The 12,580-nt window shown below is 37.8% G+C and overlaps 1 long non-coding RNA gene and 13 other non-coding genes across 14 annotated transcripts; 13 read left to right on the forward strand and 1 right to left on the reverse strand.

The window, feature by feature from the left end:
• Positions 1-602: 602 nt before the first annotated feature.
• Positions 603-3,453, reverse strand: LOC111427921 (uncharacterized). Its single transcript, XR_002708014.2, has 3 exons — positions 2,954-3,453; positions 2,235-2,455; positions 603-1,185 (listed from the first exon to the last, which is right to left on the reverse strand). It is a non-coding gene; the product is annotated as an uncharacterized lncRNA (long non-coding RNA).
• A 3,858-nt stretch (positions 3,454-7,311) lies between these two features.
• TRNAQ-UUG (transfer RNA glutamine (anticodon UUG)) lies at positions 7,312-7,383 on the forward strand. The gene has a single exon. It is a non-coding gene; the product is annotated as a tRNA-Gln (tRNA).
• A 225-nt stretch (positions 7,384-7,608) lies between these two features.
• On the forward strand, positions 7,609-7,680 carry TRNAQ-UUG (transfer RNA glutamine (anticodon UUG)). The gene has a single exon. It is a non-coding gene; the product is annotated as a tRNA-Gln (tRNA).
• A 234-nt stretch (positions 7,681-7,914) lies between these two features.
• TRNAQ-UUG (transfer RNA glutamine (anticodon UUG)) lies at positions 7,915-7,986 on the forward strand. Its single transcript has one exon. It is a non-coding gene; the product is annotated as a tRNA-Gln (tRNA).
• An 81-nt stretch (positions 7,987-8,067) lies between these two features.
• TRNAQ-UUG (transfer RNA glutamine (anticodon UUG)) lies at positions 8,068-8,139 on the forward strand. Its single transcript has one exon. It is a non-coding gene; the product is annotated as a tRNA-Gln (tRNA).
• Positions 8,140-8,373: 234 nt separating this feature from the next.
• On the forward strand, positions 8,374-8,445 carry TRNAQ-UUG (transfer RNA glutamine (anticodon UUG)). Its single transcript has one exon. It is a non-coding gene; the product is annotated as a tRNA-Gln (tRNA).
• Positions 8,446-8,525: 80 nt separating this feature from the next.
• On the forward strand, positions 8,526-8,597 carry TRNAQ-UUG (transfer RNA glutamine (anticodon UUG)). The gene has a single exon. It is a non-coding gene; the product is annotated as a tRNA-Gln (tRNA).
• Positions 8,598-8,831: 234 nt separating this feature from the next.
• Positions 8,832-8,903, forward strand: TRNAQ-UUG (transfer RNA glutamine (anticodon UUG)). Its single transcript has one exon. It is a non-coding gene; the product is annotated as a tRNA-Gln (tRNA).
• An 80-nt stretch (positions 8,904-8,983) lies between these two features.
• Positions 8,984-9,055, forward strand: TRNAQ-UUG (transfer RNA glutamine (anticodon UUG)). Its single transcript has one exon. It is a non-coding gene; the product is annotated as a tRNA-Gln (tRNA).
• Positions 9,056-9,288: 233 nt separating this feature from the next.
• TRNAQ-UUG (transfer RNA glutamine (anticodon UUG)) lies at positions 9,289-9,360 on the forward strand. The gene has a single exon. It is a non-coding gene; the product is annotated as a tRNA-Gln (tRNA).
• An 81-nt stretch (positions 9,361-9,441) lies between these two features.
• Positions 9,442-9,513, forward strand: TRNAQ-UUG (transfer RNA glutamine (anticodon UUG)). The gene has a single exon. It is a non-coding gene; the product is annotated as a tRNA-Gln (tRNA).
• A 79-nt stretch (positions 9,514-9,592) lies between these two features.
• Positions 9,593-9,664, forward strand: TRNAQ-UUG (transfer RNA glutamine (anticodon UUG)). The gene has a single exon. It is a non-coding gene; the product is annotated as a tRNA-Gln (tRNA).
• A 78-nt stretch (positions 9,665-9,742) lies between these two features.
• On the forward strand, positions 9,743-9,814 carry TRNAQ-UUG (transfer RNA glutamine (anticodon UUG)). The gene has a single exon. It is a non-coding gene; the product is annotated as a tRNA-Gln (tRNA).
• A 388-nt stretch (positions 9,815-10,202) lies between these two features.
• Positions 10,203-10,274, forward strand: TRNAQ-UUG (transfer RNA glutamine (anticodon UUG)). Its single transcript has one exon. It is a non-coding gene; the product is annotated as a tRNA-Gln (tRNA).
• The last annotated feature ends 2,306 nt before the right edge of the window (positions 10,275-12,580 follow it).

Consider the following 12,580-nt stretch of genomic DNA (forward strand, 5'->3'; position numbering starts at 1 on the left):
GCACTGCACCCACCGATGAATCACATTCCTCAGGAGTTTCAACAGCAATCCGGAAGTGTTGTTTCGATGAATACCATTCGTAAGCAAAGATGTCTGCTTGGTTTTAATGGTCGTGCTGCCGCCTAAAAGCTTTGATCACTACATCTAACCGTGCTGCTCGGTTAATGTTTTGTGAATCACGTCGACAGTAGACCATAGATCAGTGGAAGAAGCTTCTCTGAAGCGACGAATCAAGGTTCACCCTCTACCGTTCACTCATTGTTGTTCAGTCATGTGTGCATTGAAGTTTACCTATTCTATCTTATACTCTTCAATCGATGTCTTTGCTTAATTACAACGATTGCGTAAGATGGAGTTGTCATCCTCTTTGGCATAGAAAATATAAATTTCTTAGTTAAAATGGTAATATAGTTATATAGGGTGTATCTAAACAAAAACTATAAACGTTACGAGGTGATTGATAAGAAGAATTTAAAGAAATTTTGCAGCAAATATTGACTTAAGTTGAAGATGATTGAACATGGTAAATGTTGATTTGTATGCAGACTTTTTTAACTCGTTATATAAAGACAATGATAAAATCAATCGCGCAAGAAACCGTGGACAGCTGATTTTACCCAAAAGAAAAATTTTAAAAATAGGCAGTAAAATTGAATAATCGCATCTATCGAACCTGAAGTTAACACGAACAAAACCGAACAAATGCATCACTATCTCCCAGCACAACCGGAGTTCGATTGACCAGAAGTCAACATTATTACTATAGAAGTATAAGTTAATTTAAAAAATATTTATTTGGGAAAATCAGCTGTCCTTCTTTATTTTTTTTAATAATTTTTTTAAATTTTTTTAGGACGAACTTCTAGAATATATTGTTTTAGTGTTCGAGGCAGAGCTCCCAAATTCTGCCTTCGCACATTTGACCGATCGTGCTCGGTAACATAAGGTTCGTTGAAATAGATGCAAATATTGAAGTGATTACAATTTCATTATAAATTGGTGATTAGAGGTGAAATACTTGATTAAATGTGTCTATGTACTAATGATCGGTGCTGTCTTTCCGTAATGATTTTTTTACCCTTTAATATTTGTATTCAGGCTGCGAGGTTAGACTGTGTGGTCGACATACTGGCTTACCCACGATTTTACTTCATCTGTCAGCTTTTCTTTTCCAGTACGATAGGACTGCAACAAAAAAAAATCTATTAGTTTTGAGCAAGAAAAATGGGGTAATTGAATTTTTCAACGTTTGTAAAGGACAGATGTACAATTTTAATTTATGAATATCGTACTATGTGTACGCGTGTGTAGCGATAAGGGGAAGAATCTATGAAGGGTGAATGTAGCAACCCAATGGGGTAACACCCTTATTAAAAAAAATACCCTATGTGAATGTAGATAAGGTTACAAACTGACTTATAAGTTCTAAAAAAAATTATTAGACCTAATTGTTTAAAGGAAATTACGATACGATGATTGAAAGGCAAACACTATTGAATGTACGAATAACTCTCTGCAGGTGGTAGCAGTTAACGACTGTTCAAACAATCCCTTCTACGGTTTCTGTTATGCCGTGGGGTGTCAAAGCCGATTGTTTGGACACCGCACAAACCACGTCACGAAAGCACCGTCGTAATTAGCAAGGTAAACCACCTTCTTGGACTAGATTTAGTTTTATCAATAGGTTATTCTATAAAAATGTTGAAATCCCACTAAATATATTTAACCGTTTTTATGATCCCTTTACAAACAATTAATAATAAAGTTATACGACTTAAAGAAGAAATTGAACACGCACATTCCAACACACGAATACACGACATTAATCACATGGTGAGGCCACTTATGTTGGACACCAGGGTGTCACTTCTATGTTTAACAAAGGGCACCGTCCCGCGTGTTACCGTCAACATTTACATATCTGTCCCGTTCAATAAGGCACAAACCGAGGCGCATGCAGACCGACGATAATAAGGGGTGGGTTATTTCACTTTTAAACCGTATGCGGTAATCGATCGTCCTATTCTAAGGAGAGTCGGTTTATATCGGATTCGATAACCAAAAAGAAGACACGTGATGTGCAACCTAACCTGAATCATTCAACTCTAGACGATGACCTTCATTCAACTGTGTTGTTAGTGGTTAATAGTAATCATAATGTTATTGAAGTAAAGTGTAATAATAAAAAGTTAAAGATCCATTGAAAATCGAAATCAAAATTGTTATGTACTCACTAATTTGAAAGTATCAACGTAAAGCGCCATCTTTTACTTGTGATGATGGGGTTTTATTCACGGCCTATATTAAAAAAAAGCACAGAATGCACTCCGACGATGTTACATTGAAGCCGAACCGGCACTGACATGCAACTCTTTCGCGATGTGTTCACTCCAATGAGGACCTTGTCTGCGCATCATTTTGCCAAAAGGTACCGCCCATCATCACGACCTGGCAACTGACAAAATTTGAAAATCGTCAAAAAAGTTAAGTCAATTTGAATTGCATAGTGATTTTAATCCGACAACGACGTTCGAGCGAATGTAAACAAAGGGTTTGATACGAAGGGTTGGTAATCTTATCGTGATTATAGGGTTAAGTCCCCCTCTTGCACACATACAGCTGATTATTACTACTATATTTTTGTTTCATTCGTATGCATACATGAAAGTATTGATATAATTCAAAGCTTGAAGGCAATTTAGTTAGAATTTTTGTGTTACTAAAAAGATCTCTTACATCTTTAAACTTTGTGACGATAGTGTTATGTCGGTCACTGATAATTAATCACTTTTTTACGTAGTCACTATTAGTGTTAATCTGTAGCACAACACTGTCTCTTTCATCAGCAAATAATGGTTGGTGGTGTTCCGTGAACGCAACAAAAACGCGCTGTGGTGTAAAATGTATTCGGTATGGATATATATGTATCTATATAGATATATAAGCCACTTACCAAATAGCACTGAAGCAATGGTAGACCTGCAGACGCCAGTCTGTCTACTCACGTTATGGGTCGTCGGGACGCTACTCGACGCTGTGTTCGGCGTTTGCGCAAGTTGGACGCGGAGCGTCGGTCCATCCCCACCGCTTTGTCGGCATCCCTGCTGGAGCGACGCCATTGGGTAAACGAAGCCCGGTCCTGTCTCTTCTATTTTTATTTGGTTCGGAGAAAATTTTCGGAAAAATTAATTGCACGCATTTCGAGCGTTCCTTTAGGAACCCCGACGACGGTGCTCCCGGAAAACGCACACCTCTAACCTCTTCGATCGTTTGCCGAACTGCGATAGTTTGCCGATGTTGGGGGAGTCCGCCCTCTACAGAGCAGGGGTGTGGATCGATTAGGACGGTTGTGAGTGAAACAAGAGGTATCGGGGTTCGAAGCGCGCTATTCAAAACCGAATAAGGTCAATTCCCGGGTTTGAGACTAAAAGGGGAATTAACTATTTTTTTTTTTAGAAAATATAGTATAAGAAAAAATATCTCTGGCGATGACAGCAAATTGGAAACTCAATGTCCAACTAGATCAAAAGGGGAAATGGGGATTTATAAAATCTGGTAGTGCAGTTCGTCGCCGCATTCACAATCCGCGCTTTCACCTACGTGAATAACTGTATCGGTCGCCACCACCCCCTGTTTTCCACCCCTTGGTATTCCCGTCGTCCGTTTTAAACCGGCTCGAACCGGGGCGCGGTCGCAGCGGCCTGCACATACAAGCCGAGGCAAAGGGTTGCCAAGTTACCAGCTGCACCTGGATCGGCCCTGGGATAGAAAGCTCGAAAACGAGCGATACCCGGCCATGCACTATGAGCACAGGACAATATTGGAGACGATGGTTGCCAAAACGGAAACCTTCCGCGGCAGCAGGTTCCAGCAAGTTTGTTGGTTCTATAGCAGTCAAACTTCTTTCAATATAAAAGCAACTCCCAAAGAACCCAAAGAAATGAAACTGAAAATTTCTTTTAAAATACACAATCTAGTTAACTCCAAGAAATAGAGTTCTGTTACTAGTATAATATGATTAAAACAAAGCAACCGAGGAGATCGACGGTATTTATTTGCCCACCGGTTTTTATCGTTTTCCGATGTTGTACGATCGAATTTATTAGCGTTTCAGCAATAAAGGAAATACGTGGTCGCGGGATTTATGAAAAACCACAAAACCCCTTTATCGTGAGATAATATAAAATCGCTATGTAATCCTTACTAAGCCCAAATATGCAAATAAAAAAAAATTAATCATACAACTGACCCTTTCTTCTTTTACGCTTCATAGTTTTTTTAATACAACGCCTAGGGATGCGAGGTCTTTGTATTGACTCCCTATTCCCGTCGGCAATTCTATTAAAAAACTAGACTAACAATAAGAGAAGTTTAGACATAAACGCATCTGTAATATGCAAATTAATTTATAGATGGTCAAATTGTAAGCAGATGGTGAATTTAGCATGATATTTTTCAATTCATATTTACTGATTGTTCCATACTTTCAGAGCTTTTCGCACATAATCGTAAGTCAAAGTTCCGTGGGGCTTATGCCGATCTCGTTAAAATAAACATTCGCTACCCGTGCTGGGGAACAAGGTAACAACGTAATAAATACGGGAATTACGTCCCGTCAGGTAAGCGACGGCAGTAACGGTGGCGGTAGAGGCGGAAGTGGAGCGCCTACGTAGAGAGCGGAGTCATAAAACTGCCCCCTACGCTACTTTTGCTTCTACTGCCACTGAAAAAAAGAAGTATCGCCGAGAAAAGGGAAGCTACGTGGGCTTTCTCCCCTACTCTCGTAACGTTCCTCGGGAAAACGTAGATATAAAATCGCGCGACATCCAGTTATTAACGTTGCAAAAATATGTCACGCACGCACCTTCCTTTTAGCATGCGGGAGAACCGCTCTCGAGTTGCTAAGCAACACCGCCTTCCAGTTTCAGAACTTTTATACCCAACTGTCGATCAAGGTTATCGTCAATATGACGGAGGAATTGTGTAATATCTCTTTGATATCTATAAATGGAAAATATAAATAGGAAATCAAAAAAGGCCAGAGAAGTTAAGTTGATGTATTACCTCAAGAACGAATAGAGATTTTCGATTACGGTTTACTTCATAAAAAACTACGTTTTCCTCTTAAAATTTCGATTTAATCCAACTTTTTAAATGCAATAGAACAAAATAGATAACTTTATAAAAACATAAAAATTCTAGTTGACTTCAAAAATTATTACCTCAAAACGATTAAGAAGTTTTAATCGTAGTTTTGTTCATGAAAAAGTTCATATTTTGCTCTATAAGTCGTAAACGTTTCATCAAGATATCTCAAGAATCCGATTTATGAAAGATTAGATAGAGATTTTTTAAAGTCATCTTAAAAATTGTTAATTTTATAAATCCTATATTTATAAATTGATTAACTTCAAAACTTATTATCTCAAAAACTAATAGAGATTTTCAATTGCGGTTTATTTTATACAAAAGTACATATTTTTCTCTGTAAATATAATAAAAATTTTATTGAGCTATATCAAGAATTCGGTTTATCACGATTTTTTAAAAATAATAAAAAAAAAATGTTAACTTCATAAAGTTCACAATAAAATTGAAATTGTTAATATATTTTCCCATTTATTCTCTATTTGTTCGTCTAAATAAAGTTTAAATTGATTCATTTCGACCAACTGGCTCGGACATGTCTAACTTTCCCAGTTAAATAGTTGTCCTGCTCAGAGGCTTTATGTCGTGAATTTAGTTTGAAAGCACTCGATGTATGTTGACCAAGAACCGTTATGTTACACAGAAACTTTCTTCTACAATAACTAACTTATAGCAACAAATAATTGCTTGTTACAGGGAAACTGTAGCAGAACCAATTTTTTTGTATCATTTATGTTAAATAAAAATATGATAAAGTTGAAATTCTAAATATTAATTGAACTTGAAACGGTTCGTAAAATTATGCAAACTCCCTATATAGCAATTCGTAATAAACCACATTCAGAATATTAATTGTTCCACTCCACATGGCAACCCGTCATACGAAATTCGTCCAGCTGTACCACGAATTTAACTCTGTCGGCAATTAAAGGGGTGCTTAGCTATCCTCTTCGTCTTCCCTTGGGGATGTTTCGAAAGCCTTTGTCTCCGCCCATCTCAAATTCGATATTTTGGCTTGTCTCCGTTGGAGGAGGCACGTACATTATTAAATTCTATTTATTCTCGTGGAAAAATTAGCTTTTATCCCATCCTTGCAGAAGACGCAACGAGGTTTCATCGTTTATACGATGCCGTCGTTTCCGCATCTCCCCTTGTCGATTTCGAGGCGAAGAGCACTTGAAATAACAACGTTAGAGATTTTTCCAGAGATTTTCTTAGAAGATTTCAATGGGAACCGAGTTGGAAGAATGAACTTCTGAAGTGGGTTTTTATTTTTAACAAGAAATTTGATGTACTCTTTTTCCAATTAGTTTCTCGATAATGGAGTAGTAAAAACTTATATTACAACATTCCTATTAATTGCATTCTGCTTTAGTAATCCTGTCATAATCAGTATGTCGTCTAGAGCTTGGGAACTACATCCCACGTAGTCTGGTTCAAATCCTAAACGTTAGAGCCTAGAATCCGGTAATCTCCTTCATAATTCTACATATATTTGGATTATCCGGCATCCTTAACACCGGTATTCTGTGAGTATACGTTGCTATATCGAAATCTAAGCGATTATCAGACATAATGCTTTTGGGGGAAGCGTTCAAAGTTGTCGTTTGAGGAAATTTGGGGAAAGTTGAGGGAGAAAATAGCGTTTAACTCCGCCTTCTATGACGATATTGAAAATCGATCAACGTCCTGCCGCCCGAATAGAATGCACTCAGTATCCCAGCATCCGAAGGACACTTCTTAAAGGGGGTCAGAAGTTCGGGGCGGGGTGTTTCGGTAGCTAAAGCTCGTGCTATTTTGGGGTGCTAGCAGTAGGAGAGCATGGCAGAGCGATCCGTATTGACCGAATTCCGGGAAAGGAGTCTACACAAGTGACTTAACCGCGCAGGATTCTGGAACGCGTAGAAAAGCTTCACGGAAAATCAAATAAACGAAGGTGCCATCTTCCAAATATCACAATATTACATTTTATCAATAAAACGTGTGATTTGTAACGCTTTTTTGTAACTTTTTGATAAAAATAAATTTATGAATAAATTTAGTGAGGTCATGTTAATTTTAGATATTTGTTTATCTAGGTCAAGTGAAAATAAATAATATTAATAAGCACTTTTTGAAGATGATTATTCACGATTATAATTATTTATTTTGTCGAAGAATATCGGTTCCATGGTGTAATGGTTAGCACTCTGGACTTTGAATCCAGCGATCCGAGTTCAAATCTCGGTGGAACCTTAATTTTTTTCTTGTTTCAATATTAAATCAACAATTACACATTTTAGAATGTTCAATCGTATGCAGATTGTACATTCTAAAACGAATAATCGCTTTAAGAGTTAGCTAAGTTAAAGATCGGACTGAGTAAAAGTTCAATTATATGCTAATGCATTCGATGCATCATTTTGCAAAATAAAGGTATAAATGTACGTCCTGATTATGAGGTTTTTGCTAAGAAACATCGGTTCCATGGTGTAATGGTTAGCACTCTGGACTTTGAATCCAGCGATCCGAGTTCAAATCTCGGTGGAACCTAAGTTTTTTACCTTTTTCCTACATTTTTTAATAGTTACAGATTTCATGGCTTCCGGAATTGTTTGCAAATGAAAGAACACAGGTTCCATGGTGTAATGGTTAGCACTCTGGACTTTGAATCCAGCGATCCGAGTACAAATCTCGGTGGAACCTAAGTTTTTTACCTACTTTCTACTTTTTTTAATAGTTACAGATTTCATAGCTTCCGGAATTGTATCTAAATGGAAGAAAACAGGTTCCATGGTGTAATGGTTAGCACTCTGGACTTTGAATCCAGCGATCCGAGTTCAAATCTCGGTGGAACCTAAGTTTTTTACCTACTTTCTACTTTTTTTAATAGTTACAGATTTCATAGCTTCCGGAATTGTATCTAAATGGAAGAAAACAGGTTCCATGGTGTAATGGTTAGCACTCTGGACTTTGAATCCAGCGATCCGAGTTCAAATCTCGGTGGAACCTAAGCTTTACCTCATTCTTACTTTTTTGTAATGATTATGGAGATTCATGGAATTCGGAATTGTGTCCAAATAAAAAAGTGCAGGTTCCATGGTGTAATGGTTAGCACTCTGGACTTTGAATCCAGCGATCCGAGTTCAAATCTCGGTGGAACTTAAGTTTTACCTCATTCCTACTTTTTTTTAATGATTATAGAGATTCATGGAATTCGAAATTGTGTCCAAATAAAAGAGCGCAGGTTCCATGGTGTAATGGTTAGCACTCTGGACTTTGAATCCAGCGATCCGAGTTCAAATCTCGGTGGAACCTAAGTTTTTAGCTCTTTTCCACCTTTTTTAATAGTTACAGATTTCATGGTTTTCGGAATTGTTTCTAAATGAAAGAACACAGGTTCCATGGTGTAATGGTTAGCACTCTGGACTTTGAATCCAGCGATCCGAGTTCAAATCTCGGTGGAACCTAAGTTTTTTACCTTTTTCCTATATTTTTTAATAATTACAGATTCCATGGCTTCCGGAATTGTTTCTAAATGAAAGAACACAGGTTCCATGGTGTAATGGTTAGCACTCTGGACTTTGAATCCAGCGATCCGAGTTCAAATCTCGGTGGAACTTAAGTTTTACCTCATTCCTACTTTTTTTTAATGATTATAGAGATTCATGGAATTCGAAATTGTGTCCAAATAAAAGAGCGCAGGTTCCATGGTGTAATGGTTAGCACTCTGGACTTTGAATCCAGCGATCCGAGTTCAAATCTCGGTGGAACCTAAGTTTTTAGCTCTTTTCCACCTTTTTTAATAGTTACAGATTTCATGGTTTTCGGAATTGTTTCTAAATGAAAGAACACAGGTTCCATGGTGTAATGGTTAGCACTCTGGACTTTGAATCCAGCGATCCGAGTTCAAATCTCGGTGGAACCTAAGTTTTTTACCTTTTTCCTATATTTTTTAATAATTACAGATTCCATGGCTTCCGGAATTGTTTCTAAATGAAAGAACGCAGGTTCCATGGTGTAATGGTTAGCACTCTGGGCTTTGAATCCAGCGATCCGACTTCAAATCTCGGTAGAACCTAAGTTTTTACCTCTTGTTCACCTTTTTTAATAGTTACAGATTTCATGGCTTTCGGAATTGTTTCTAAATGAAAGAACACAGGTTCCATGGTGTAATGGTTAGCACTCTGGACTTTGAATCCAGCGATCCGAGTTCAAATCTCGGTGGAACCTAAGTTTTTTACCTTTTTCCTACATTTTTTAATAATTACAGATTTCATGGCTTCCAGAATTGTTTCTAAATGAAGGAACACAGGTTCCATGGTGTAATGGTTAGCACTTTGGACTTTGAATCCAGCGATCCGAGTTCAAATCTCGGTGGAACCTAAGTTTTTTAGCTTTTTCCTACATTTTTTAATAAGTAGATTTCATGGCTTCCGGAATGGTTTCTAATTGAAAGAACGCAGGTTCCATGGTGTAATGGTTAGCACTCTGGACTTTGAATCCAGCGATCCGAGTTCAAATCTCGGTGGAACCTAACTTTTACCTTATTACTTTTTTTTAATGATTATGGAGATTTATGGAATTCGGAATTGTCTCCAAATAAAAGAACGGAGGTTCCATGGTGTAATGGTTAGCACTCTGGACTTTGAATCCAGCGATCCGAGTTCAAATCTCGGTGGAACCTAAGTTTTTTAGCTTTTTCCTACATTTTTTTAATAATTACAGATTTCATGGCTTCCGGAATGGTTTCCAATTGAAACAACGCAGGTTCCATGGTGTAATGGTTAGAACTCTGGACTTTGAATCCAGCGATCCGAGTTCAAATCTCGGTGGAACCTAACTTTTACTTTATTCTTACTTTTTTTCAACGGTTATAAAGATTCATGGAATTTGGAATTGTTTCCAAACAAAAGAATGCAGGTTCCATGGTGTAATGGTTAGCACTCTGGACTTTGAATCCAGCAATCCGAGTTCAAATCTCGGTGGAACCTAACTTTTACTTTATTCTTACTTTTTTTCAAGGATTATAGAGATTCATGGTATCCGGAATTGTTTCCAAACAAAAGGACGCAGGTTCCATGGTGTAATGGTTAGCACTCTGGACTTTGAATCCAGCGATCCGAGTTCAAATCTCGGTGGAACCTAAGATTTACTTAACCTTTTTTTTAATAATTAAAAAGTCTAGGTGATGCTTTTCCTTCTGGGTACCAAATATTGTACTCATCCCCTCCCAATTTTTTTACCTTGTTTGAATCTACTTAAACATCAAGTGAGGTCACAAAAATTATTGACTTATACCAGAGATCAAAGATAACAGTGAACATCATATGTGGGGTTTAGCATAACTTTATATGGATATCATCTAAAAGGAAGATCTTACTTTTTGGTTAAAAATAATCATTTAGAATTCGTTGTACTTTTCCTTATTACAATTAGGTACTACTTTTTTCATTCATATTTATCATATTGCGATACTGTAATAAAGTGTTTAGCAGCAAATCGCGTAAAGTACGCAATGCACAACTACCCAAGGGGTGGATTTCCCCCTGAAGGTTTGAGTGCGCGCGTGTGCGTACACCAGTTTATGAAATTTTCAGCACCACGGTGCCCAGGTAGGGCTAAACAGCACTCGCCGAGATGCTGCACACCCTTGGCAACCGGAGGATCAATATAACAATAAAATGCGCGCAACAAAGGGTGCACGCCCCTATTTATCACATACCTACCTTGATAACACTTGTAATTACCTTCCAAGACGGATGAAGATATTCGATGCGTCACCTGAACCGGAAAGATTGTACAACAATATCGATGTTTGTTGATTTGTAAATCCAGTTAATTTTTTGTTAATAATGATTTAATAAAGTTTACCATTGTGTATTAGTTGGTACATATTTTATGGTTGAGATAGTATAATTTGCGATCGTGAACAACACATCGAATCGCTCTCATAAAGTATGCCCAAAACAGTTTCGCTGTTAATCACGGAACCCGTGTGGGAACTAGTAAACGGTACACGCAACCCGAATTTCGGCAACATTTTTAATTATTGGCCAATGGGGCGGTTTGAATCCGTACGGGAGGGGATGGGTCGTTATTGTACCAGAACAGAACAACCAGTGATTTAATGAGTTCCGAAACGACACACGCTATGAAATGTTTACAGTTTGTCTAAAACTCAAAACACGCCGGTTTTGGTTAACCAATATTAAATTCAACAAATAAAATCGTAAATCATTTTCAATATTTGTTCAACGTCTATTTATCCATTGTATTTCAAAGCGGATTAATTTTCATAAACGATATATTTGAATAACATTTCGGTGAATTTCATGGTAATAAATAGGATGTATCGATTAATAAATTGATTTCGATCTGATCAGATGTAAAAAAAAATCGGCACTGCCAGTCAAAACATCCCCTAATTACGGTGCGGCTCGCTTTATGCGTGCAATTCTAGCATTATCTCCGTCCCGGCTGCTGCCAAAACTGCACCCCGACACCCTCTCCGGTGCCGGCCAAAATCAATAGGGGGTTGCGATCACCCCCACCCCCGCCGCCATCCCTTTTCCCGAGTCTCTGCCCGGCTTTGCCAGCCCGGGGTGGTGCGTGGGACTCGCACTGGTCCCGGGCCCGCTCGCTACGCCTCTACCCCCCCATCTCCAGATGAATAATTTCATCGCGGATATCATTTTCGAAACTCATTAAATCGGTGTTTGTTCTGTACCGGTTCTGTTTGGGTCCCCAAACACCCCTAAGGTTAGTCTCGCCGATGTAGGTTCAATAATTAAAAATGTTACCTGAAAAAAATTCACGATGCACATTGAACCGACTGAAATTTCGAATTAACTGCGGTGATTGAGTCGGATTGATTTTTTGGTTGCCAGTTGGAAATTATTTTTCAACTCGCTGTCGATGTTTCAAGTTCTCAACATTAAATTATAATCATGCACAATTCGTTACGACTACCCAGATAATGACCAATTCTACATTGATATTAGCTATGAAGTCTTCTCAACTAATGCAAACTTTATTTTTAAAGCATCTTAACAAGAGAAACTAAAACCACGGGAAACTGGTTGCCTAATATCTTAGTTTTTTAGAGCAAATTGGTATGAAAAACATCTCTACCACTCTCTACTAAGAGTAACCGTTTCATGCACTATGTGAAATGTAGCGTCATCCTGCAGGAGCAAAAAGTTTTCTATGCCAAGTTCTTCCAACTGTGGATGAAGGAAGTCACGTGTCATTGTTCTTGTCTTCAGGAATGCAAACTTAAAAACATACTAGCTTTTGTGAAATGATAAGTCACAAAAAAATTTGGTATTATAAGAAGAGAAGTGTAATAAAAATCAACAATGCTGAAAGTTCACTAGAATAATTTACGACGACTTCTTAACCAAGAAAAACGATTCCCGAGACGACATTTGTTTTAGTATTTCATTAGAGT

Source organism: Onthophagus taurus, chromosome 6 (assembly GCF_036711975.1).
Source record: "Onthophagus taurus isolate NC chromosome 6, IU_Otau_3.0, whole genome shotgun sequence".
Taxonomy (NCBI): domain Eukaryota; kingdom Metazoa; phylum Arthropoda; class Insecta; order Coleoptera; family Scarabaeidae; genus Onthophagus; species Onthophagus taurus.